We start from the raw sequence: 12,953 nt of genomic DNA on the forward strand, positions 1-12,953 counted from the left end.
GCGGCTCGTTTCAACTTAAGAAGGCCCGACCTACTATTTAGTCACGGGAGTCTAGGGCAGTGGTGCTCTCTTTTCTTTTTCTTCTTATTTCTTTTAAGTGTCCGTTACTGTAGCTTCAACACGAGAAATGCATTCAGCCTCGCTTAAAGCGAGATATAGTCGCCGCGAATAAGAATTGGGGATCTGAACTAGGTGGCCATATACTCGTGCTTGATTTTTGTTTTTTCTTTTGTATGTTTCCCAAGAAATATTAAAATATGTGAGGAAGTAGAATTGATGAACATTCAGTATGGGACATTTGATATTATTTACCACCTGCTTTTGTACTATTCTCGCATATAGAAGCAAATGCCATTTTTTTTAAATACAGTAATATCACAGATCCTCACATACATGCACATACACTTATTCTTTGAATGCACGCACGCATGTCCTATCCTTACGAGCACCTATTCCTATGAGCACCTACTCCCATGAGCATCTTCAAGATACTAAACCGACACAACACCTTCAGATTTACGAAGTCACCGTAGGCGCCTTGTAGTTGACGAAAACGTCTTTTTTTCACTCAACAAACATTGCTGGAAAGCATAAAATAAATTCAAGAAAATGCGAGCACCAGTGCCAACAGCCAAGTCTAAGACTTGAACACTGGTGAGCTGGTTCCACAACAAGAAACCTAACCATCTTAGCTATGCTCACTTCGTAGAAGCAAATGTTATTAAACATGTATTCCCACATAAACACATGTTTTCGAAAACATACAAATGTGGTTGAGTTTGTTTGAAACGAAACCAAAATCAACAGGTGTTGAAGAATCTGATTTTTGGAATGTAGTATACTTATTTTCTGCCCACAATTGTGATGCAGATATGGTTGTCTTCATCGTCGAACGCTGGTGGTAGCCACATATATAGGGATAGAGAATTATGGTGTGTGTGGGGCCATCATTGTTCTTTCCGTGATGACTTTGGTCCTATCTCTCAGAGACGGGTTGGTACTACGGCTCTCAATCTTATGTGTGATAATGTGTTTCTTGTTCTTCTCTGGCAGCTTATTCAGAATGACCCATGATGACGTTTGATGACCCCGCCATGCATAAAAGTTCATCGTTGACGTTTATGTTCATTTGGTATTCTCTTGGGTCCTTCATGTATGTTTGTAGCGGCAGTTGTACTGTAACGTTCAGATATGTACTTGTTGTATGTTCTCCTCACATCTCAATATCAACGAGTATGCTATGTTGTGTGTTGTTTAAGATAAGGTTACTATCTTTACTCCTAAAGAGGGAGTTGGTACATCGTTTCGTTTAGTTTTGGCCCTCCCCTCTCGTACGATCCCCTCACCCACCGATTTCTTTCACACTGAACCACTGTTTTCTTTCTTCCAATCGTTGTTTGGATATGTTCTTGATCTCCTTCCCACAATCGCTCCCTCTCAATTCCGTATCTCCTTCCCTCAATCCATCTTGCTTCCTTCCCGATTCTGATTTCTTCTTTCCTAATCAGAACCCCAACCAATATCTTTCTACTATTTTAAATAAAATTTCAAATTCGTATGTGGTTTGACCCCCCATAGGCGGAAAAAATAATAATTATATGAGACCAGGTCTCATGGGCTAGCAGATGAGACCCACCCTGATGGATGACACGTGACATTCACAAATCATAAAGCATCTAATCTCCCCCCTGATTTCAAGTAAGGGGTGGGGTAGATGCTTTGTGATTTGTAAATGCCACGTGTCATCCATCAGAGTGGGTCTCACATGCTAACCCGTAAGACCTGGTCTCATATAATTCTTTTCCCCCATAGGCCTTCCCCAATCGAAGGCTCTTCCAAAGACTTTTGTTTCCTTATAAATCAACTGCAACCTCAACCAGAACTGGTAAGTGCTGATTCAATCGAATTAGTCGAGATCAATCATCGTAACCAGATTTGGTAGATAGGTAGTTTTCTGTTCCCCTGTACTCTGTATAAATAGCAATCGAACACTCTCAGTGGAGACTAGCGGAAAGGGGGACAACCTCGCTCCCAGGAAAATATCTTATACACACATCGCTCCTCCTCCTCCATTACTCGGACACCGAGGTTCTTCTGCGAGCTCGTTCCGGCGGCAGGCAAAAAGATTGGGTTGGGCTAACAATTGGTATGAGAGCCACATGTTGCCATGCCGAAGGAAGGCGTCGCCGGCGACGAATCCAAGACCGTCGAGCAGAGATCGACTGAGGAGGTGCGCATGGCAGATGTGCTCGCGCTGCGAGGCAGGTCGGGAGGTGAGCTGGGTACGCCACGCTCCGTGAGAGATGTGGGTATGTCCAACCTCCTTCCCTCTCCCCACACGGACTAATTATCCTAGTTGGTCTCTCCTGATGAAGGTCATCATGGAGGCACGACATGTGTGGAAAGTCGTGAACACCTGCGATGTCGAGTACGATAAGGACTGGCTGGCGATGAAGGCAATCATGCGCTCCATCCCACCGGAGATGGTGACTACCTTGGCGCCAAGAAGATGACCAAGGAAGCGTGGGACACCATCGAGGCTATCCTCGTGCAGCAATCCTGGATCCAGTGACCCGCACGAGGAAGCGATCTTGTGGTAGTAGCAATGGTCGGCTCGGATGCTGCTATTGGGCCAACTGGAATGCTGCTAATCAAGGGTTCATTTACTAGTGTCACTCTCCCCGTTGCAGCCTCGTGTATGACCTGTAGTATCGCCGGCGGGAGGCAGACTTGCAATATTGTTTGTCTCGATTGTAGCACCTCACGTCCATGTTACATCATCGGGTGTTCGACTTGCAACATTAGTTGTGTTGATTGCAGCGTCGTACATTTGTCTTTTAGTTTAGGTTGTCCAATTTGCACATCACTTTGCAACATCAAAAATGAAAATTGTAGCAGCCCCTTGCAACATCCGCGTGCTTTTGGGTTGCATCGTCACGCGTTCTAACTATAGTGGTGGCCGTTCAGACTTACAACACAGTGGTATAACTTTGCAACATAAAAAAAATGCAGTGTCCGCTTGCAACATTAGTGTGCTTCCGGAGTGCATCATCACATGTATCGCTTGTAACGGCGGTTGCCTGCCTTGCAGCATCAGGCCTCGGCTTGCAGCAGTGGCACCAAGCCACTATTGTGCATAGATCGATGGGATGATTTTGATCATATGCAGTAGAACGGAGAAACCTAAATTCATATTTGCATATTTTCTGGGGCGTGGGGAACATAGTCGTAACATTTTTTATGTATGTAAAATAATATTTGCGATATTTGAAGCGCGTAGATATGGGGATTATGTTGCAACAATATTTAATTTTAAAAACTTACAAAATTCAACATAAAGTTTTCTACCGGTGGCAACGACCTTGCAGCGGCGCATCCTGACCAGCATTGGAGTGGTCGTGGCAACCACCATGCAGCGCCGCGTCTGACTTGCAGCCACGTCTATGCGAGCCTAGCAGCGTTGCGTCCCAAATTGTGTGTGGTGCCGGCTGATGCGCAGGCGTGATCATGAGCGTGGCTATATCTCGCATCACGCGAGAGAAGCTTGTGACTTGCTGAAGCGCACAGCAGTGGCGCGAGCAAATGGGCCAGCCCAGGGCGCGGCAAGCCACAGCCTCACCTTTTCTTTTTCTTTCATGTTTTTTAATTTTTTAATTCTTTCTTTACTTTTTTTTACAATTTCAATTATAAACATATATATTACAAAAATATACTTTACATAGTGTTTGAAAAAAATGTTAATCATGCATTTGAAAAATGTTAAAATGTGTATACAAAAATGTTGACCACGTATACGAAAAATGTATACAAAAAAATATAATGTGCCTGCAAAAATTAATTATGTATTGAAAAAATGTTAATCAAGATTTTTTTTTAAACGTTAAAGAAGTATTAGAAAAATGTTAACCAAGAATTTGGGAGGTGTTAAAAGTGTATAGAAAAATGTTGACCATGTATTAAAAAATGTTAAACTTGCATTTGAAAAGTTTTAAATGTGTATAGAGAAAGTGTTGACCATGTATTTAGAAAATGTCAAACTTACAGTTGACATATGCTAAACTTAAATTTGATTGAATCGAGCACCATTTTTCTTCTACCATTTCTTTTATGTGCATGCTAATGGGCCAGCCCGTTACTGTATAGGCAGTTTCTACTGTCTCGCTATAAGCGAGATATAGCCTTTGCACGTGATCAGCCGGCGGACAGGAGACGTCATATGCCAAATTAAAGGCCCATTGGGCGTTCAGTCGACAGTTAGTTGGAGTGGGCCACGTTACTTCAGGCATTAGGAAAGGCAAAACTCAGAGAACAAACTTTTGTCCACTAATGAAAAATAGGAGAAAAAAACCTTTTAACATCATTCCAAATAAGAACTGTTGGTCGAAAAACTTATTTATGTCGGTATTTGTTGTTATATGTCTAGAAAAACTTTTATTTTGGGAACTTCATTTTGTTGTTGGCCAGGAAAAGAACTCTGGATAATTTAAGTACCATCCATGCAAAAGGCAAAGCATGCACACTAACTACCACCTTTGCAGATATGTGGGAATATTAGTCAGATTTAGTCAATCAGTCTCGTGGCTACATTACATATATATCTATAATCCATATATGTGCACAAGACATGACAAGAGAACATGCTTAAAACTACTTTCAATGTATGTGATAGTATAATCATGCATGCGAATAAAGAGTTAAATGTACTACACTAACACGTGCCAGAGTTTGCATATATATAGAGAGAATATGTGCAGGGTCTGGTCCAAGGTCTTTAGCCTTTTGAGGCTTTAAGTGCTCTTTTTGATCTTCATGTATCCCCTTAAAGCACAAAAGAGGAAAAATATTCTTTCAATTACATGATAAAAGTAGTGATTATATATAGGCAGGCTAATATATGAAGACCGTGACAAGAAAAGGAATATACTGATTGGACATGGTAATGTTCTAACGGTCATACTGCGTGCCTGGCTTTGGGCACAAATAAGTGCAAATTATAGGGGAGATCATCCATTATATCAAAAAAAATGATGCTCTTGAAACATTGGCATGATGGCATCCATACACCAGTACAAAACACATCACTAAGGATGGGTGAAACTGTTTTTTTAACGGAGGCAAAATATTTACCTTATCTGTTAATTAAAAGAGAAGAACTGCCAATAAATTAACGGATAACAGTGTGAAAACCCATCCCGACCCGCCCATAAGTCATACCTAAGATATATCACACACATGATCACCAAGAAAACCTCATCGAGGTTGCACATATGCGTAATTGTAGTCGCTTATCCCCGAGCAAGTGATTCCAAGTATTCTGCGAAACAACTGCCTACCAAACCCACAACACAAAGCTCATGACAAGGCACATGAAGATCCATGCCAACTAATCAACTGCACATGTCGGCGACAACACAATCTGATTCCAACAATGATCCACGAAAGACCACCGAGTAGACCAATTGTTGCCTGTCATCATCGCCACCCATCCTCTGCCGACACAACTCCAACTTCATAGCAACAAACAATCCATGGCAAACCTGCGGACATGTTGAAGAAGAGTCGACTACCTCAGCCTGTGTCGCCACTCTTGACAGTGCATAGTACTGATACGTCTCCAACGTATCTATAATTTTTGATTGTTCCATGCTATTATATTATCTGTTTTGGATGTTTTATATGCATTAGTATGTCATATATTATTTTTGGGACTAACTTATTAACCTAGAGCCCAGTGCTAGTTTTCCCCTGTTTTTGAGTTTCGCAGAAAAGGAATATCAAATGGAATCCAAATGGAATAAAACTTTACGATGATTTTTCTTGGACCAGAAGACACACAGAGGACTTGGAGTCCAAGCCAGAAGAGCCACGAGGCGGCGGCAAGGGTGGAGGGTGCGCCCTGGGGGGTGCCCCCTACCTTGTGGACCCCTCGGGGATCTCCTGACCTACCTCTTCATCCTATATATTCACATATATTCCAAAACCCTCAAAGAGAGGCACAAAAATACTTTTCCGCCGCCGCAACCTTTTGTTACCGTGAGGTCCCACATTGGGGCCTTTTCCGGCATCCTGCTGGAGGGGGGTTCGATCACGGAGGGCATCTACGTCAACCCTATTGCCCTTCTGGTGAAGCGTGAGTAGTTTACCACAGACCTACGGGTCCATAGCTAGTTTCTAGATGTCTTCTTCTCTCTCTTTGATTCTCAATACCATGTTCTCCTCGATGTTCTTGGAGATCTATCTGATGCAATCTTCTTTTGCGGTGTGTTTGTCGAGATCCGATGAATTGTGGATTTATGATCAGCTTATCTATGAATATTATTTGAATCTTCTTTGAATTCTTATATGCATGATTTGATATCTTTGTATTTCTCTTTGAATTATCGGTTTGGTTTGGTCAACTAGATTGGTATTTCTTTCAATGGGAGAGGTGCTTAGCTTTGGGTTCAATCTTGCGTGATTTCACCTAGTGACAAAGTAGTGGTAGCGAGACACATATTGAATTGTTGCCATTGAGGATAAAAAGATGGGGTTTTCATCATATTGCTTGAGTTTATTCCTCTACATCATGTCATCTTACTTAAGGCGTTACTCCGTTATTTATGAACTTAATACTCTAGATGCATGCTGGTGTTGGGGAACGTAGCAGAAATTCAAAATTTTCCTATGTGTCACCAAGATCTATCTATGGAGAAACCAGCAACGAGGGGAAGGAGAGTGCATCTACATACCCTTGTAGATCGCTAAGCGGAAGCTTTCAAGAGAACGGGGTTGAAGGAGTCGTACTCGTCGTGATCCAAATCACCGGAGATCCTAGTGTCGAACGGATGGCACCTCCGCGTTCAACACACGTACAGCCCGGTGACGTCTCCCACGCCTTGATCCAGCAAGGAGAGAGGGAGAGGTTGAGGAAGACTCCATCTAGCAGCAACACAACGGCGTGGTGGTGATGGAGGAGCGTGGCAATCCTGCAGGGCTTCGCCAAGCACCTATGGGAGAGGAGGAGGTGTCACGGGAGGGAGGGAGGCGCTAGGGCTTTAGGTGCGGCTGCCCTCCCTCCCCTCCACTATATATAGGGGCAAGGGAGAGGGAGGAGGCGCAGCCTTGCCCCTTCCTCCAAGGAAGGGGTGCGGCCAAGGGGGGGAGGAGTGCCTCCCAAGTCAAGTGGAGGCCCTCCCCCTTAGGGTTTCCCCCCTCCCATGCGCATGGGCCTTGGGGGGCTGGTTCCCCTGGCCCATTAAGGCTAGGGCGCCTCCTTACAGCCCATGTTGCTATATTGGACGTGGTGGAACAATTTCCGGACCTCCGGACCCCTCCGGAATCCTCCGGAACCTTCTGGAAGCTTCCCGGTACAATACCGAAAAAACCCGAACTTTTCCCGGAACCCGAACAACAAATTTCCATATATAAATCTTTACCTCTGGACCATTCCGGAACTCCTCGTGACGTCCGGGATCTCATCCGGGACTCCGAACAACATTTGGTAACCACATACAAACTTCCTTTATAACCCTAGCGTCATCGAACCTTAAGTGTGTAGACCCTACGGGTTCGGGAGACATGTAGACATGACCGAGACGTTCTCCGGTCAATAACCAATAGCGGGATCTGGATACCCATGTTGGCTCCCACATGTTCCATGATGATCTCATCGGATGAACCACGATGTCAAGGACTCAATCGATCCCGTATACAATTCCCTTTGTCTAGCGGTATTATACTTGCCCGAGATTCGATCGTCGGTATGCCGATACCTTGTTCAATCTCGTTACCGGCAAGTCTCTTTACTCGTTCCGTAACACATCATCCCGTGATCAACCCCTTGGTCACATTGTGCACATTATGATGATGTCCTATCGAGTGGGCCCAGAGATACCTCTCCGTTTACACGGAGTGACAAATCCCAGTCTCGATTCGTGCCAACCCAACAGACACTTTCGGAGATACCTGTAATGCACCTTTATAGCCACCCAGTTACGTTGTGACGTTTGGTACACCCAAAGCATTCCTACGGTATCCGGGAGTTGCACAATCTCATGGTCTAAGGAAAAGATACTTGACATTAGAAAAGCTTTAGCATATGAACTACACGATCTTTGTGCTAGGCTTAGGATTGGGTCTTGTCCATCACATCATTCTCCTAATGATGTGATCCCGTTATCAACGACATCCAATGTCCATAGCCAGGAAACCATGACTATCTGTTGATCACAACGAGCTAGTCAACTAGAGGCTCACTAGGGACATGTTGTGGTCTATGTATTCACACGTGTATTACGATTTCCGGATAATACAGTTATAGCATGAATAAAAGACTATTATCATGAACAAAGAAATATAATAATAACACTTTTATTATTGCCTCTAGGGCATATTTCCAACAGTCTCCCACTTGCACTAGAGTCAATAATCTAGTTCACATCACCATGTGATTAACACTGACAGGTCACATCACCATGTGACCAACATCCAAAGAGTTTACTAGTGTCATTAAACTAGTTCACATCATCATGTGATTAAGACTCAATGAGTTCTGGGGTTTGATCTTGTTCTGCTTGTGAGAGAGGTTTTAGTCAACGGATCTGTAACATTCAGATCCGTATGTACTTCGCAAATTTCTAGGTCATATTGTAAATGCTGCTTCCACGCTCCACTTGGAGCTATTCCAAATGGTTGCTCCACTATACGTATCCGGTTTGCTACTCAGAGTCATTCGGATAGGTGTTAAAGCTTGCATCAACGTAACCCTTTACGCCGAACTCTTTATCACCTCCATAATCGAGAAACATATCCTTATTCCTCTAAGGATAACTTTGACCACTATCTGATGATCCACTCCTTGATCACCTTTGTACTCTCTTGCCAGACATGTGGCAAGGCACACATCAGGTGCAGTACTGCATAGCATACTGTAGAGCCTACGTCTAAAGCATAGGGGACGACCTTCGTCCTTTCTCTCTTTTCTGCTGAGGTCGAGCTTTAAGTCTTAACTTCATACCTTACATCTCAGGTAAGAACTCCTTCTTTGACTGATCCATCTTGAACACCTTCAAGATCATGTCAAGGTATGTGCTCATTTGAAAGTATTATTAAGCATTTTGATCTATCCTTATAGATCTTGATGCTCAATGTTCAAGTATCTTAATCCAGGTTTTCTATTGAAAAACACCTTTCAAATAACCCTATATGCTTTCTAGAAAATCATTTCTGATCATCAACATGTCAACAACATATACTCATCAGAAATTCTATAGTGCTCCCACTCACTTCTTTTGGAAATACAAGTTTCTCATAAACTTTGTATAAACCCAAAATCTTTGATCATTTTATCAAAGTGCACATTCCAACTCCGAGATGCTTACTCCAGTCCATGGATGGATCGCTAGAGCTAGCATACCTTTTAGCATCCTTAGGATCGACAAAACCTTTCTGATTGTATTACATACAACCTTTCCTTACGAAAACTGGTAAGGAAACTCATTTTGACATCCATCTGCCAGATTTCATAAATGCAGCTAATGCTAACATGAATCCGACGGACTTAAGCATCGCTACGGATGAGAAAATCTCATCGTAGTCAACTCCTTGAACTTGTGAAAAACTCTTCGCCACAAGTCGAGCTTCATAGACGGTGACATTACCGTTCACGTCCGTCTTCTTCTTAAAGATCCATTTATCTTAATGCCTTGCCGATCATTGGGCAAGTCCACCAAAGTCCATGCTTTGTTCTGATACATGGATCCTATCTCGGATTTCATGGTTTCTTAACCATTTGTCGGAATTTGGGCCCACCATCGCTTCTCCATAGCTCGTAGGTTCATTGTTGTCTAGCAACATGACCTTCAAGACAGGATTACTGTACACTCTGAAGTAGTACGTATCCTTGTCACCCTACGAGGTACGGCAGTGACTTGATCCGAAACTTCATGATCACTATCATAAGCTTCTACTTCAATTGGTGTAGGTGCCACATGAACAACTTCCTGTGCCCTGATACACACTGGTTGAAGTGACGGTTCAATAACCACATCAAGTCTCCACCATCCTCCCACTCAACTTTTCGAGAGAAACCTTTCCTCGAGAAAGGACCCAATTCAAGAAACAATCCATATTGCTTTCGGATCTGAATTAGGAGGTATACCCAACTGTTTTGGGTGTCCTATGAAGATGCATTTTATCCGCTTTGGGTTCGAGCTTATCAACCTGAAACTTTTTCACATAAGCGTCGCAGCCCCAAACCTTTAAGAAATGACAGCATAGGTTTCTCTAAACCGGTGTCATCTCAACGGAATTACGTGGTACCCTATTAAAGTGAGTGCGGGTGTCTCTAATGCCTAACCCATGAACGATAGTGGTAATTCGATAAGAGACATCATGGTACCCACCATATCCAATAGGGTGCAACTATGATGTTCGGACACACCATCACACTATGGTGTTCCAGGCGGTATTAATTGTAAAACAATTTCCACAATGTCTTAATTGCGTGCCAAAACTCGTAACTTAGATATTCATCTCTATGATCATATCATAGACATTTTATCCTCTTGTCACAATGATCTTCTACTTCACTCTGAAATTACTTGAACCATTCAATAATTCAGACTTGTGTTTCATCAAGAAAATATTCTCAACATCTACTCGAATCATCTGTGAAGTAAGAACATAACGATATTCACTGCATGCCTCAGCACTCATTGGACTGCACACATCAAAATGTGTTACTTCCAATGAGTTGCTATCTTGTTCCATCTTACTAAAACGAGGCTTTCAGTCATCTTGCCCATGTGGTATGATTTGCATGTCTCAAGTGATTCAAAATCAAGTGAGTTCAAACGGTCCATTTGCATGGAGTTTCTTCATGCATATACACCAATAGACATGGTTCGCATGTCTCAAACTTTTTAAAAATGAGTGAGTCCAAAGATCCATCAACATGGAGCTTCTTCATGCATTTTATACCGATATGACTTACGTGGCAGTGCCACAAGTAGGTGGTACTATCATTACTATCTTTGGCATGAACATGTGTATCACTACGATCGAGATTTCAATGAACCATTCATTTTAGGTGCAAGACCATTGAAGGTATTATTCAAATAAATAGAGTAACCATTATTCTCTTTAAATGAATAATCGTATTGCGATAGTCATAATCCAATCATGTCTATGCTCAACGCAAACACCAAATAACAATTATTCAGGTTTTAACACCAATCTCGATGGTAGAGGGAGCGTGCGATGCTTGATCATATCAACATTGGAAACACTTCCAACACATATCGTCAGCTCACCTTTAGCTAGTCTCCGTTTATTCCGTAGCTTTTATTTTGAGTTACTAACACTTAGCAACCGAACCGGTATCTAATACCCTGGTGCTACTAGGAGTACTAGTAAAGTACACATCAACACAATGTATATCCAATATACTTCTATCGACCTTGCCAGCCTTCTCATCTACCAAGTATCTAGGGTAATTCTGCTCAAGTGGCTGTTCCCTTTATTACAGAAGCACTTAGTCTCAGGTTTGGGTTCAACCTTGGGTTTCTTCACTAGAGCAGCAGCTGAATTGCCGTTTCATGAAGTATCCCTTTGTTCCCTTGCCCTTCTTGAAACTAGTGGTTTCACCAACCATCAACAATTGATGCTCCTTCTTGATTTCTACTTTCGCGGTGTCAAACATCGCGAATATTTCAAGGATCATCATATCTATCCCTGATATGTTATAGTTCATCACGAAGCTCTAGCAGCTTGGTGGCAATGACTTTGGGGAAACATCACTATCTCATCTGGAAGATCAACTCCCACTCGATTCAAGTGATTGTTGCACTCAGACAATCTGAGCACAAGCTCAACGATTGAGCTTTTCTCCCTTAGTTTGCAGGCTAAGAAAATCGTCGGAGGTCTCATACCTCTTGACGTGGGCACGAGCCTGAAATCCCAATTTCAGCCCTTGAAACATCTCATATGTTCCGCGACATTTCGAAAACGTCTTTCGTGCCTCAACTCTAAACCGTTTAACTGAACTATCACGTAGTTATCAAGACGTGTATGTCCGATGTTCGCAACATCCATAGACGACGATTGGGGTTCAGCACACTAAGCGGTGCATTAAGGACATAAGCTTTCTTTTGTCCGCATAATCGCTACTGCCAACTTTCAACTATATTTTCTCTAGGAACATATCTAAACAGTGGAACTAAAGCGCGAGCTTACGACATAATTTGCAAAAGGTCTTTTTGACTATGTTCAAGATAATTAAGTTCATCTTATGAACTCCCACTCAGATAGACATCCCTCTGGTCATCTAAGTGATTACATGATCCGAGTCAACTAGGCCGTGTCCGATCATCACGTGAGACGGACTAGTCATCATCGGTGAACATCTTCATGTTGATCGTATCTACTATATCACTCATGCTCGACCTTTCGGTCTCCGTGTTCCGAGGCCATGTCTGTACATGCTAGGCTCGTCAAGTTAACCCTAAGTGTATTGCATGTGTAAATCTGTCTTACACCCATTGTATGTGAACGTAAGGATCTATCACACCCGATCATCACGTGGTGCTTCGAAACGACAAACTGTAGCAACGGTGCACAGTTAGGGGAGAACACTTCTTGAAATTGTTGTAAGGGATCATCTTATTTACTACCGTCGTTCTAAGTAAACAAGATGCATAAACATGATAAACATCACATGCAATCAAATAGTGACATGATATGGTCAATATCATTTTGCTCCTTTTGATCTCCATCTTCGGGGCTCCATGATCATCATCGTCACCGGCATGACACCATGATCTCCATCATCATGATCTCCATCATCGTGTCTTCATGAAGTTGTCTCGCCAACTATTACTTCTACTACTATGGCTACCGGTTAGCAATAAAGTAAAGTAATTACATGGCGTTGTTCAATGACACGCAGGTCATACAATAAATTTAAGACAACTCCT

Source organism: Triticum dicoccoides, chromosome 6A (assembly GCF_002162155.2).
Source record: "Triticum dicoccoides isolate Atlit2015 ecotype Zavitan chromosome 6A, WEW_v2.0, whole genome shotgun sequence".
Lineage (NCBI taxonomy): Eukaryota > Viridiplantae > Streptophyta > Magnoliopsida > Poales > Poaceae > Triticum > Triticum dicoccoides.